Here is a 14,313-nt window from a genome sequence, read left to right on the forward strand (position 1 = left end):
GTGAATTACTACTTTTACAATCACTCGAAAATCCTTGAACTTTTTATTCGCACCACTGCAATTAGATTACTATGATAAAACTATTCAGTTTTTAAGATGAAAAATTTCAATAATTTCACAATTTTATTTTTTTCTGCTCACTAAAATGTTTTGGCACTCATGTTTCACAGATATTTGTTGTCCCGTTACTTAACCTATTTTATTTAACTTATCAATAATCCAACCAAGCTGTTTTCATAAGAACACTGCAAAATTTCACTAACTGGCATTTTCTGTAATGACATGAGAAAAATTATTAACAAATAGATATGTAATGAAAAAATTATTATAAGAGATGGAAAACCGGTGGTAAGACTCTTTACATACATTCGATATCCAGCATCTTGAGCCTCCTGAGCACGAATGATAGATAACAAATAGATTTTGCAAGAAATCACAACACGCCAATAAATATAAAAGTATGAACACTCACGAAACTTGCTTAAAAATAAAATATTCGTAACAAATTTTTTTTCCTTCTTTAACTTAATTTTTTTAACACTATGACGATTTTTTTTTTCATATAATTATTAACTACACAAATGTTGAAAGAGCAGCCAACAGCAGCAGTAGCACAGAACGATAAGAGATACTACTAAAATGCGTGAATTACTACTTTTACAATCACTCGAAAATCCTTGAACTTTTTATTCGCACCACTGCAATTAGATTACTATGATAAAACTATTCAGTTTTTAAGATGAAAAATTTCAATAATTTCACAATTTTATTTTTTTCTGCTCACTAAAATGTTTTGGCACTCATGTTTCACAGATATTTGTTGTCCCGTTACTTAACCTATTTTATTTAACTTATCAATAATCCAACCAAGCTGTTTTCATAAGAACACTGCAAAATTTCACTAACTGGCATTTTCTGTAATGACATGAGAAAAATTATTAACAAATAGATATGTAATGAAAAAATTATTATAAGAGATGGAAAACCGGTGGTAAGACTCTTTACATACATTCGATATCCAGCATCTTGAGCCTCCTGAGCACGAATGATAGATAACAAATAGATTTTGCAAGAAATCACAACACGCCAATAAATATAAAAGTATGAACACTCACGAAACTTGCTTAAAAATAAAATATTCGTAACAAATTTTTTTTCCTTCTTTAACTTAATTTTTTTAACACTATGACGATTTTTTTTTTCATATAATTATTAACTACACAAATGTTGAAAGAGCAGCCAACAGCAGCAGTAGCACAGAACGATAAGAGATACTACTAAAATGCGTGAATTACTACTTTTACAATCACTCGAAAATCCTTGAACTTTTTATTCGCACCACTGCAATTAGATTACTATGATAAAACTATTCAGTTTTTAAGATGAAAAATTTCAATAATTTCACAATTTTATTTTTTTCTGCTCACTAAAATGTTTTGGCACTCATGTTTCACAGATATTTGTTGTCCCGTTACTTAACCTATTTTATTTAACTTATCAATAATCCAACCAAGCTGTTTTCATAAGAACACTGCAAAATTTCACTAACTGGCATTTTCTGTAATGACATGAGAAAAATTATTAACAAATAGATATGTAATGAAAAAATTATTATAAGAGATGGAAAACCGGTGGTAAGACTCTTTACATACATTCGATATCCAGCATCTTGAGCCTCCTGAGCACGAATGATAGATAACAAATAGATTTTGCAAGAAATCACAACACGCCAATAAATATAAAAGTATGAACACTCACGAAACTTGCTTAAAAATAAAATATTCGTAACAAATTTTTTTTCCTTCTTTAACTTAATTTTTTTAACACTATGACGATTTTTTTTTTCATATAATTATTAACTACACAAATGTTGAAAGAGCAGCCAACAGCAGCAGTAGCACAGAACGATAAGAGATACTACTAAAATGCGTGAATTACTACTTTTACAATCACTCGAAAATCCTTGAACTTTTTATTCGCACCACTGCAATTAGATTACTATGATAAAACTATTCAGTTTTTAAGATGAAAAATTTCAATAATTTCACAATTTTATTTTTTTCTGCTCACTAAAATGTTTTGGCACTCATGTTTCACAGATATTTGTTGTCCCGTTACTTAACCTATTTTATTTAACTTATCAATAATCCAACCAAGCTGTTTTCATAAGAACACTGCAAAATTTCACTAACTGGCATTTTCTGTAATGACATGAGAAAAATTATTAACAAATAGATATGTAATGAAAAAATTATTATAAGAGATGGAAAACCGGTGGTAAGACTCTTTACATACATTCGATATCCAGCATCTTGAGCCTCCTGAGCACGAATGATAGATAACAAATAGATTTTGCAAGAAATCACAACACGCCAATAAATATAAAAGTATGAACACTCACGAAACTTGCTTAAAAATAAAATATTCGTAACAAATTTTTTTTCCTTCTTTAACTTAATTTTTTTAACACTATGACGATTTTTTTTTTCATATAATTATTAACTACACAAATGTTGAAAGAGCAGCCAACAGCAGCAGTAGCACAGAACGATAAGAGATACTACTAAAATGCGTGAATTACTACTTTTACAATCACTCGAAAATCCTTGAACTTTTTATTCGCACCACTGCAATTAGATTACTATGATAAAACTATTCAGTTTTTAAGATGAAAAATTTCAATAATTTCACAATTTTATTTTTTTCTGCTCACTAAAATGTTTTGGCACTCATGTTTCACAGATATTTGTTGTCCCGTTACTTAACCTATTTTATTTAACTTATCAATAATCCAACCAAGCTGTTTTCATAAGAACACTGCAAAATTTCACTAACTGGCATTTTCTGTAATGACATGAGAAAAATTATTAACAAATAGATATGTAATGAAAAAATTATTATAAGAGATGGAAAACCGGTGGTAAGACTCTTTACATACATTCGATATCCAGCATCTTGAGCCTCCTGAGCACGAATGATAGATAACAAATAGATTTTGCAAGAAATCACAACACGCCAATAAATATAAAAGTATGAACACTCACGAAACTTGCTTAAAAATAAAATATTCGTAACAAATTTTTTTCCTTCTTTAACTTAATTTTTTTAACACTATGACGATTTTTTTTTTCATATAATTATTAACTACACAAATGTTGAAAGAGCAGCCAACAGCAGCAGTAGCACAGAACGATAAGAGATACTACTAAAATGCGTGAATTACTACTTTTACAATCACTCGAAAATCCTTGAACTTTTTATTCGCACCACTGCAATTAGATTACTATGATAAAACTATTCAGTTTTTAAGATGAAAAATTTCAATAATTTCACAATTTTATTTTTTTCTGCTCACTAAAATGTTTTGGCACTCATGTTTCACAGATATTTGTTGTCCCGTTACTTAACCTATTTTATTTAACTTATCAATAATCCAACCAAGCTGTTTTCATAAGAACACTGCAAAATTTCACTAACTGGCATTTTCTGTAATGACATGAGAAAAATTATTAACAAATAGATATGTAATGAAAAAATTATTATAAGAGATGGAAAACCGGTGGTAAGACTCTTTACATACATTCGATATCCAGCATCTTGAGCCTCCTGAGCACGAATGATAGATAACAAATAGATTTTGCAAGAAATCACAACACGCCAATAAATATAAAAGTATGAACACTCACGAAACTTGCTTAAAAATAAAATATTCGTAACAAATTTTTTTCCTTCTTTAACTTAATTTTTTTAACACTATGACGATTTTTTTTTCATATAATTATTAACTACACAAATGTTGAAAGAGCAGCCAACAGCAGCAGTAGCACAGAACGATAAGAGATACTACTAAAATGCGTGAATTACTACTTTTACAATCACTCGAAAATCCTTGAACTTTTTATTCGCACCACTGCAATTAGATTACTATGATAAAACTATTCAGTTTTTAAGATGAAAAATTTCAATAATTTCACAATTTTATTTTTTTCTGCTCACTAAAATGTTTTGGCACTCATGTTTCACAGATATTTGTTGTCCCGTTACTTAACCTATTTTATTTAACTTATCAATAATCCAACCAAGCTGTTTTCATAAGAACACTGCAAAATTTCACTAACTGGCATTTTCTGTAATGACATGAGAAAAATTATTAACAAATAGATATGTAATGAAAAAATTATTATAAGAGATGGAAAACCGGTGGTAAGACTCTTTACATACATTCGATATCCAGCATCTTGAGCCTCCTGAGCACGAATGATAGATAACAAATAGATTTTGCAAGAAATCACAACACGCCAATAAATATAAAAGTATGAACACTCACGAAACTTGCTTAAAAATAAAATATTCGTAACAAATTTTTTTTCCTTCTTTAACTTAATTTTTTTAACACTATGACGATTTTTTTTTTCATATAATTATTAACTACACAAATGTTGAAAGAGCAGCCAACAGCAGCAGTAGCACAGAACGATAAGAGATACTACTAAAATGCGTGAATTACTACTTTTACAATCACTCGAAAATCCTTGAACTTTTTATTCGCACCACTGCAATTAGATTACTATGATAAAACTATTCAGTTTTTAAGATGAAAAATTTCAATAATTTCACAATTTTATTTTTTTCTGCTCACTAAAATGTTTTGGCACTCATGTTTCACAGATATTTGTTGTCCCGTTACTTAACCTATTTTATTTAACTTATCAATAATCCAACCAAGCTGTTTTCATAAGAACACTGCAAAATTTCACTAACTGGCATTTTCTGTAATGACATGAGAAAAATTATTAACAAATAGATATGTAATGAAAAAATTATTATAAGAGATGGAAAACCGGTGGTAAGACTCTTTACATACATTCGATATCCAGCATCTTGAGCCTCCTGAGCACGAATGATAGATAACAAATAGATTTTGCAAGAAATCACAACACGCCAATAAATATAAAAGTATGAACACTCACGAAACTTGCTTAAAAATAAAATATTCGTAACAAATTTTTTTTCCTTCTTTAACTTAATTTTTTTAACACTATGACGATTTTTTTTTTCATATAATTATTAACTACACAAATGTTGAAAGAGCAGCCAACAGCAGCAGTAGCACAGAACGATAAGAGATACTACTAAAATGCGTGAATTACTACTTTTACAATCACTCGAAAATCCTTGAACTTTTTATTCGCACCACTGCAATTAGATTACTATGATAAAACTATTCAGTTTTTAAGATGAAAAATTTCAATAATTTCACAATTTTATTTTTTTCTGCTCACTAAAATGTTTTGGCACTCATGTTTCACAGATATTTGTTGTCCCGTTACTTAACCTATTTTATTTAACTTATCAATAATCCAACCAAGCTGTTTTCATAAGAACACTGCAAAATTTCACTAACTGGCATTTTCTGTAATGACATGAGAAAAATTATTAACAAATAGATATGTAATGAAAAAATTATTATAAGAGATGGAAAACCGGTGGTAAGACTCTTTACATACATTCGATATCCAGCATCTTGAGCCTCCTGAGCACGAATGATAGATAACAAATAGATTTTGCAAGAAATCACAACACGCCAATAAATATAAAAGTATGAACACTCACGAAACTTGCTTAAAAATAAAATATTCGTAACAAATGCGTGAATTACTTTTTTTCCTTCTTTAACTTAATTCAGTTTTTAAGATGAAAAATTTCAATAATTTCACAATTTTATTTTTTTTTAAAATGTTTTGGCACTCATGATATTTGTTGTCCCGTTACTTAACCTATTTTATTTAACTTTCAATAATTGTTTTCATAAGAACACTGCAAAATTTCACTAACTGGCATTTTATGAGAAAAATTATTAACTTTACATACATTCGTTCCAGCATCTTGAGCCTCCTGAGCACGAAAGATAACAAATAGATTTTGCAAGAAATCACAACACGCCAATAAATATAAAAGTATGAACACTCACGAAACTTGCTTAAAAATAAAATATTCGTAACAAATTTTTTTTCCTTCTTTAACTTAATTTTTTTAACACTATGACGATTTTTTTTTTCATATAATTATTAACTACACAAATGTTGAAAGAGCAGCCAACAGCAGCAGTAGCACAGAACGATAAGAGATACTACTAAAATGCGTGAATTACTACTTTTACAATCACTCGAAAATCCTTGAACTTTTTATTCGCACCACTGCAATTAGATTACTATGATAAAACTATTCAGTTTTTAAGATGAAAAATTTCAATAATTTCACAATTTTATTTTTTTCTGCTCACTAAAATGTTTTGGCACTCATGTTTCACAGATATTTGTTGTCCCGTTACTTAACCTATTTTATTTAACTTATCAATAATCCAACCAAGCTGTTTTCATAAGAACACTGCAAAATTTCACTAACTGGCATTTTCTGTAATGACATGAGAAAAATTATTAACAAATAGATATGTAATGAAAAAATTATTATAAGAGATGGAAAACCGGTGGTAAGACTCTTTACATACATTCGATATCCAGCATCTTGAGCCTCCTGAGCACGAATGATAGATAACAAATAGATTTTGCAAGAAATCACAACACGCCAATAAATATAAAAGTATGAACACTCACGAAACTTGCTTAAAAATAAAATATTCGTAACAAATTTTTTTCCTTCTTTAACTTAATTTTTTTAACACTATGACGATTTTTTTTTTCATATAATTATTAACTACACAAATGTTGAAAGAGCAGCCAACAGCAGCAGTAGCACAGAACGATAAGAGATACTACTAAAATGCGTGAATTACTACTTTTACAATCACTCGAAAATCCTTGAACTTTTTATTCGCACCACTGCAATTAGATTACTATGATAAAACTATTCAGTTTTTAAGATGAAAAATTTCAATAATTTCACAATTTTATTTTTTTCTGCTCACTAAAATGTTTTGGCACTCATGTTTCACAGATATTTGTTGTCCCGTTACTTAACCTATTTTATTTAACTTATCAATAATCCAACCAAGCTGTTTTCATAAGAACACTGCAAAATTTCACTAACTGGCATTTTCTGTAATGACATGAGAAAAATTATTAACAAATAGATATGTAATGAAAAAATTATTATAAGAGATGGAAAACCGGTGGTAAGACTCTTTACATACATTCGATATCCAGCATCTTGAGCCTCCTGAGCACGAATGATAGATAACAAATAGATTTTGCAAGAAATCACAACACGCCAATAAATATAAAAGTATGAACACTCACGAAACTTGCTTAAAAATAAAATATTCGTAACAAATTTTTTTTCCTTCTTTAACTTAATTTTTTTAACACTATGACGATTTTTTTTTCATATAATTATTAACTACACAAATGTTGAAAGAGCAGCCAACAGCAGCAGTAGCACAGAACGATAAGAGATACTACTAAAATGCGTGAATTACTATTTTACAATGTTCCTGCGGGATAATATTCCCACTTAGAAATGTACGTGGGATTATTATCCTGCCGGGAAAATATTAATCCCACATATATTTTCAAGTGGGATTTTTATCTTCCAGGAAGATAATATTTCCACTTACATTTCCAAGTGGGAATATTATCCTCGTGGACCACGATTAAAATCCTGGATTAACTTAAATCCGGGAATTAAAAGAGTACTTGCGGATAAAAATTCCACTTGTATTTTCAAGTGGGGTTTTTATCCTCAAAGATTTTCATGAAGATAAAAATTTCGCTAAAGTCGGTGGCTAAATGTTCGCTTATTTTAGCGAATATTGTAGTATTGTAGAAGGTTTAATTCCAGATTTAGTTCTTGGAAGTGACTTGGACTCAACTGGATCTTATGTTTATGGTCGAAGAGACTAAGACTCTACGCGGAAGAATTATGTCAACAATACTATTTGATGGATAGGTAAGATAAGAAGGAAGTCAGAAAGGATTGAGGGGAACACTTGGCTGGAAAAGCGCAAGCTTCTGCTGACTGTGGTAATATTAGGGGCCACTTTCTTAGAAAGCTTTACGATGAGACCCTCTTTCCAATCCTCTATGCACTACTCTAGGGACCAAATCTAATCAAAAAATGGCTTGAGCGTCTTTCCCGTGGCATTTGCATCCACTTTAAGGATTTCAGATGGAATAGCATCGCAATCTGCTACCATTTTCAGTTTCTTGACTGCCTCAACTATTTCTTTCATGCTTGCTGATTTCGTCTTAATTGGAAAAGCTTGGGGACTGTCGATTGTTTCAACAACTGTTCCATCTCTTTGTTCCTTCCTCAAAGTGGTCTCTCCACCTAGTAGTCTGCTCATCAAAAGTGAACAAGACTTTTCCCTCTTTTGATTTTATTGGCGCCTGTTTTCTTACTGAATGTCTACCAAGCTCTTTAATAGTATTACAGTGGCCCTAATATTACCACAGTCAGCAGAAGCTTGCGCTTTTCCAGCCAAGTGTTCCCCTCAATCCTTTCTGACTTCCTTCTTATCTTACCTATCCATCAAATAGTATTGTTGACATAATTCTTCCGCGTAGAGTCTTAGTCTCTTCGACCATAAACATAAGATCCAGTTGAGTCCAAGTCACTTCCAAGAACTAAATCTGGAATTAAACCTTCTACAATACTACAATATTCGCTAAAATAAGCGAACATTTAGCCACCGACTTTAGCGAAATTTTTATCTTCATGAAAATCTTTGAGGATAAAAACCCCACTTGAAAATACAAGTGGAATTTTTATTCACAAGGACTCTTTTAATTCCCGGATTTAAGTTAATCCAGGATTTTAATCGTGGTCCACGAGGATAATATTCCCACTTGGAAATGTAAGTGGAAATATTATCTTCCTGGAAGATAAAAATCCCACTTGAAAATATATGTGGGATTAATATTTTCCCGGCAGGATAATAATCCCACGTACATTTCTAAGTGGGAATATTATCCCGCAGGGAACATATAAAAATTTGCGGTTTTCGGGGTTTTTATCCCGCTGGGCTGTGGGAATAATATTTTTCGGGGATTTTACCCCTCACCGATTTTGCAAGAAATCACAACACGCCAATAAATATAAAATTCCAAAAGTCCTCGTGTTATTGATCGAGGGACTTAAGCGCATTTTTGTCCCAGCGATCAGTCCTTAATTTACAAGTCACTTCCAGACCTAAAAAACTAGATCCAGCAAGATCCAAGTCACTTTCAGACCTGAAAAATTATTAACAATGAATGGTTTTAAAAGATCAGTTTCATAAAGTTATTGCGGCGCCGGGTATTTAAAAGTTTCAAATCAAAGCATAAATACTATAATTAACAATTTTTCACGTTTTTTCATTGTTTTACAGTGTTTTTCAATGTTCTTAAAATTTTTAGCAGTGTTTACTCAACAAAATTTGAATTTGTCATAATCGTTATGTGGTTTGAATTATTAAAATCCGTTAAATTATATGTAAGTGACCTGGATCCTACTGGATCTTGCATTACAGGTCTATAAGTGACCTAGATCCTACCTGGAAAGCGTGGGGCGAAATTACTATGCATTTAACACTAACTTCTTCTTTCGAACGCCCCACGCTTTTAAGTCATAGTGTTCTTGTACTACACAAGAATATTTTGGAAAAATATTTTAGCTACTTTTCTTAATTTCAAATTTTTTTCAATATTTTTTATGTTTTATTTAAGAAGCGTGATTTTTTTTTTTATTTACTACTTTTTAGGACATTTTTCTTTTAAGTTTTTTTTAAAAGCGTGTTTTTTAAAAAGTTTTTTTTTTTAACGTTTTTTTTTATTTACTACTTTTTAGGACATTTTTTTAGTCTTTTTTAAAAGCGTGTTTTTTACTTGTTTTTACGCATCTCATTCTTTTCCGGATCCCTAAAATGTCGATGACTACTTCACCTTGAACATACATTTGTTTGAAACAGTAGGATGAACACGACTGACGTTCACAAGTCCTTTTGTAACAAAAAATGGTGGTCATTTTTCCAATTTTTCTTTTGGAAATTTTATACAGGAAGACAATTCAAAAGTTTTTGCCGAAGTTCTTATTTTTTGACCTAAATTGAATCAGAGAATAGTGATATTCAATCTAACTCAACAGGGAATTCATCACATGTTCAAACCATAACTGATTATTCAATTTTATGAGCAATTTAAATGTTGGTAAAATTCATCGAAAAATTTTGACGCAAAAAGGTGGATGTCACATAGTCCCGAAACGCAGGGCTTACTGTAGCATCGGCCTTTAAGGTACAAATGAGCATTTCACTTGTGTAAGCTTGCAATTTTTTCACTCAGTATTCGATTACTCAAGTTATCCCCTCAAATTCCGTGTTTCGGTTCATATTAGACCTCTTTATATACTTTTTTCTTTCACTTTTATTTAGATTATCTTATATTAATCTAAAGCTCTTGTGTTTTCATTGTTTTTAATTCCATATGAATACGTTTTCAACATTGGAAACATTGCATGGTTACAAGTTTGGATATCAAAAAACTCACACGAATATATTTATTTACCAACTCTCAAACAACCAGCTATTACATATATATTTTGTACAAACCTAAACCATTCACTCGAAACGGTTTTGTAATTGAGTACTCAACCCTTGAAATTATTGTACCTTTAAACTCCGTAATTGTTGTTTAACAACATTCACTGACCACACAAGACTCGGTATATTGTAATAGTTATGATCGGTTTTACACTACCGCATATGTGTGGTGTATTTTAGATAGTACATCCTACGCTAACCCCGCTTATATTACTTAGCTCAACGTACCATTTCAAAAATTTTAAACCTTAACTCTTAGAAGTTGTGAATATTCACACCAAAATCGTATGGACTATATGACTTTGTTGTAGCTTTCCACAATACTTTGTATATGTGCAAAGAAACCGTTTTTGCTTTTTACACAAACATGTCATGATGGCCATACAAACTTTCTGTTGTTGCCATATGAGTAAAAAACCCAGGTCCTCATTTTAAATTGATTAATTCAATTTATTAAATTAATATGGATAAGCCATGTTTGTGTGTGTATCTAGTACAGTCGAACCTATATGGGAATTGAAATTCTGGGCAACGTTGGATTAAGGAACGGGTCATAAACTTGAAGTGTAGCGAGAGACAAAGGGACGAGAGCTACTAGATTACCTAATGATTGGAATTGGATAGAACGAACCTGAAAAGTATCACGTAATATACTAGATAGCCGCCGAAACGAGAGCCTAAATTTATTTGAAACCTAGATTTGAAAAATTGTTAACTTGATCCTACATATCAATGTGTTTTAAAATACTGTGTACCAAAAAATTCAACTGTATCAATCTCATTTGTAAATCAAAATACCTTTATGGTAAATAAAGAATACTACTACTATTAATTCCGCACTTTTGAGTTACAAAAGCCGTACTGCCAAAGAACAGTTTTAGACCTGAACTACTAATAGCAAATGATTATTCCAATTGTGAAGTATAGTAAGATTTCTTACAAAACCCTTCAACATCTAATAATTAGTCTTGTGAAGTGTAGACAAATTTGTATTGGAACCGTACAACAGTCTTTTTTTGCATTTGATCTCATTTTTTTTTGTATTCACGTTAACATTCGGGATCATATTTACACAGTATATCAAGATCCAGTAACATCCAGGACCATATTTATACAGTATATCAAGATCCAGTAACATCCAGGTTATTGAAATTTAACAAAATTAACGAATTTCTGAAGATTTGAATGTAACGGTTTTTTTGGGATTCAAATTTTTGCTAAGAATATCCGCGAGAAAATCACTTGTTATATTTTTTGTCTTACTTAAATATCCTGAACAGATTGATATTATAATATAATTAATAATCCGTATTATTAATCAATGCATATTAAATCATATGAAATTATTTCCAGTTCGATAAACGGTCTTGATAGTGTGAATTAAAAATACACATAATTGACAATGGATTTTTTTCAAATTTTTTCCCATATAAAAATTTAAAATAATTAATTAAAATATAAGGAAGCGAGTTAGCGATTTGATGATGACAAAATATCAAATTGCCCTCCGGAACACATACGTATAAAAAAATTCAGCATGATTGGACCAGTAGAAGTGGTCGAAAAATGGGTCACAAATTTTGAACGTGACAGACAGAAAGAAAGACAGACAGAGCAAGTCAAATAAAAGCGTGTAATAATAATAAAATAAAATAAAATAATAATAAAAAATTATTAAAAATTATTAACAAATAGTGATGGAAAACCGGTGGTAAGACTCTTTACATACATTTGATATCCAGCCTCCTGAGCACAAATGATAGATAACAAATAGATTTTGCAAGAAATCACAACACGCCCGATAAATATAAAAGTATGAACATTCACGAACGGTATTGTGTGAATAAAAGTCGGTATTATTCGCATTGCCAAAATCCTCCATAATAAATCGCACATTGGTCCATATGCCGGTGGCTCTTTGATGCTTTTCTTGCTTAAAAATAAAATATTCGTAACTAATTTTTTTTTCTTCTTTAATTTAACTTTTTAACGCTATGACGATTTTTTTTTTTCATATAATTATTAACTACACAAATGTTGAAAGAGCAGCCAACAGCAGCAGTAGCACAGAACGATAAGAGATAAATCACAATTTTTTTATAATCACTCGTAAATTACTCGCCACTGGCTTAGTAAAGAAATTTGACTGAAAAAATTTTTTGGATTCGTTAATAAGCCACTACCAAAATGCCATTAATTAAACTAGATAAAATAATTTAATTGTTTTTAAATGATATATTTAGGGGCTTAGACGAAAAAACAGTTCCATTTTCTAAAATCACTCAAAAGTTTAAAAAACGACTTCTGTTAAATAATCTGAGTATCAAAACACAAAAAGGCAGCATAAATAGAGCCTCTAGTTCTATTCCAGTTCATTAATTAACAAATTAAGCTATTAATTTTAATTTTTTTCGAATTTTTGTGAATATTTTTGTTGTTGTAAACGCCGAAAAATTTGTATGAAAAAATTCAAAATTTTCTTAACGTTTTTACAAAAAAATCATTAATTTAACTACTTTAAACCAGTTTTTGACTAACTTTTGATATTTCACAACGTAGAGCACTGAAAAATGGACTAGTATAACTAATTTTTGTTCCTTAGAACTCATTATTCATAAAATTAGAAGCATTTTTGTCGAAAAATTCGGATTAAGTAACAAATTTTCAGTGTCAGAAATCGAGTTTGTTTTTGAAATTTTGGCTTAATTATAATGTTTTATTAAACATATTATACGTCAAAATGTTCGTTTTCAAAAACTTAACAGGATAAGCTATTTAAATATTACCCTAAATATCCAGGAAAAGAGAAAAAAGCGAATTACATCACATTTCTGACACTGAATTTTCGAACGACTAAGCCCTTAGACATTGACAATCAGTTAGCACTAGAAAACATTAATAATTTTTAAAATTTTCATGAAAATTTTCAATTTTCTTCATTTGTTACATTTCTTTACTAAGCCACTACTCGTTATTAAGCCTTTTTTGGAGATTTTGAAAACTTTTTTCTTCCGATAAGCCACTGGCTTATAACATAAATTCAGGGTACGCGAAAAACGAGTATTTAGCGCATTTTTGAAACTTGTTTTCAAAAAGGTAGCTTAATAATGCACTTTGTTCGTTCGTTCGTTCGTTCGGCTGGAACGCGAGATCTCGAAAACTAGACATCGTAGAGAGCTCTGATTTGTTTTAATAGCTTCGTTCTATCAAGTTATTGGGTTATCGGTCATTTAGAAGTCTCAAATCAACGCATAAATACTATAATTAACAGTTTTTCATTTTCATATACAACAACATGTTTTTTCATTGTTTTACAGTGTTTTCCAATGTTTGTCGATGTTTTAACAGTGTTTACTGAACAATGTTTGAATTTTTTTTGATCGTTATGAGGTTTGAATTAAGAAAATCCGTTAAATGATGAAGTTATAAATTTGTGGAAGTTTTATATGGATCTTGTTTTCAAGGTCTAGAAGTGACCTGGATCTTACTGGATCTTGTGTTTTAAGTCTGAAAGTGAACTGGATCTTACTGGATCTTGTGTTTTAGTTCTGTAAGTGACTTATTAATCAATTACTGATCGCTGGGACAAAAATGCGCTTAAGTCCCTCGATCAATAACACGAGGACTTTTGTAATTTTTTTTAAAAAGTTTTTTTTATAAAGTATTTTTTTCAATGCATTTCAATGATTAAATCATAAATAGTCACTTTAAATTTGCTAAAGATAGATAAACAGATTCATTTTAGAGTATAAATAATGAGATATCAACAGAAATATTTT

The sequence above is a fragment of the Chironomus tepperi genome, unplaced genomic scaffold, assembly GCF_022539635.2.
Source record: "Chironomus tepperi strain 1889 unplaced genomic scaffold, CSIRO-AGI_Ctep_v1 contig_454, whole genome shotgun sequence".
Taxonomy (NCBI): Eukaryota; Metazoa; Arthropoda; class Insecta; order Diptera; family Chironomidae; genus Chironomus; species Chironomus tepperi.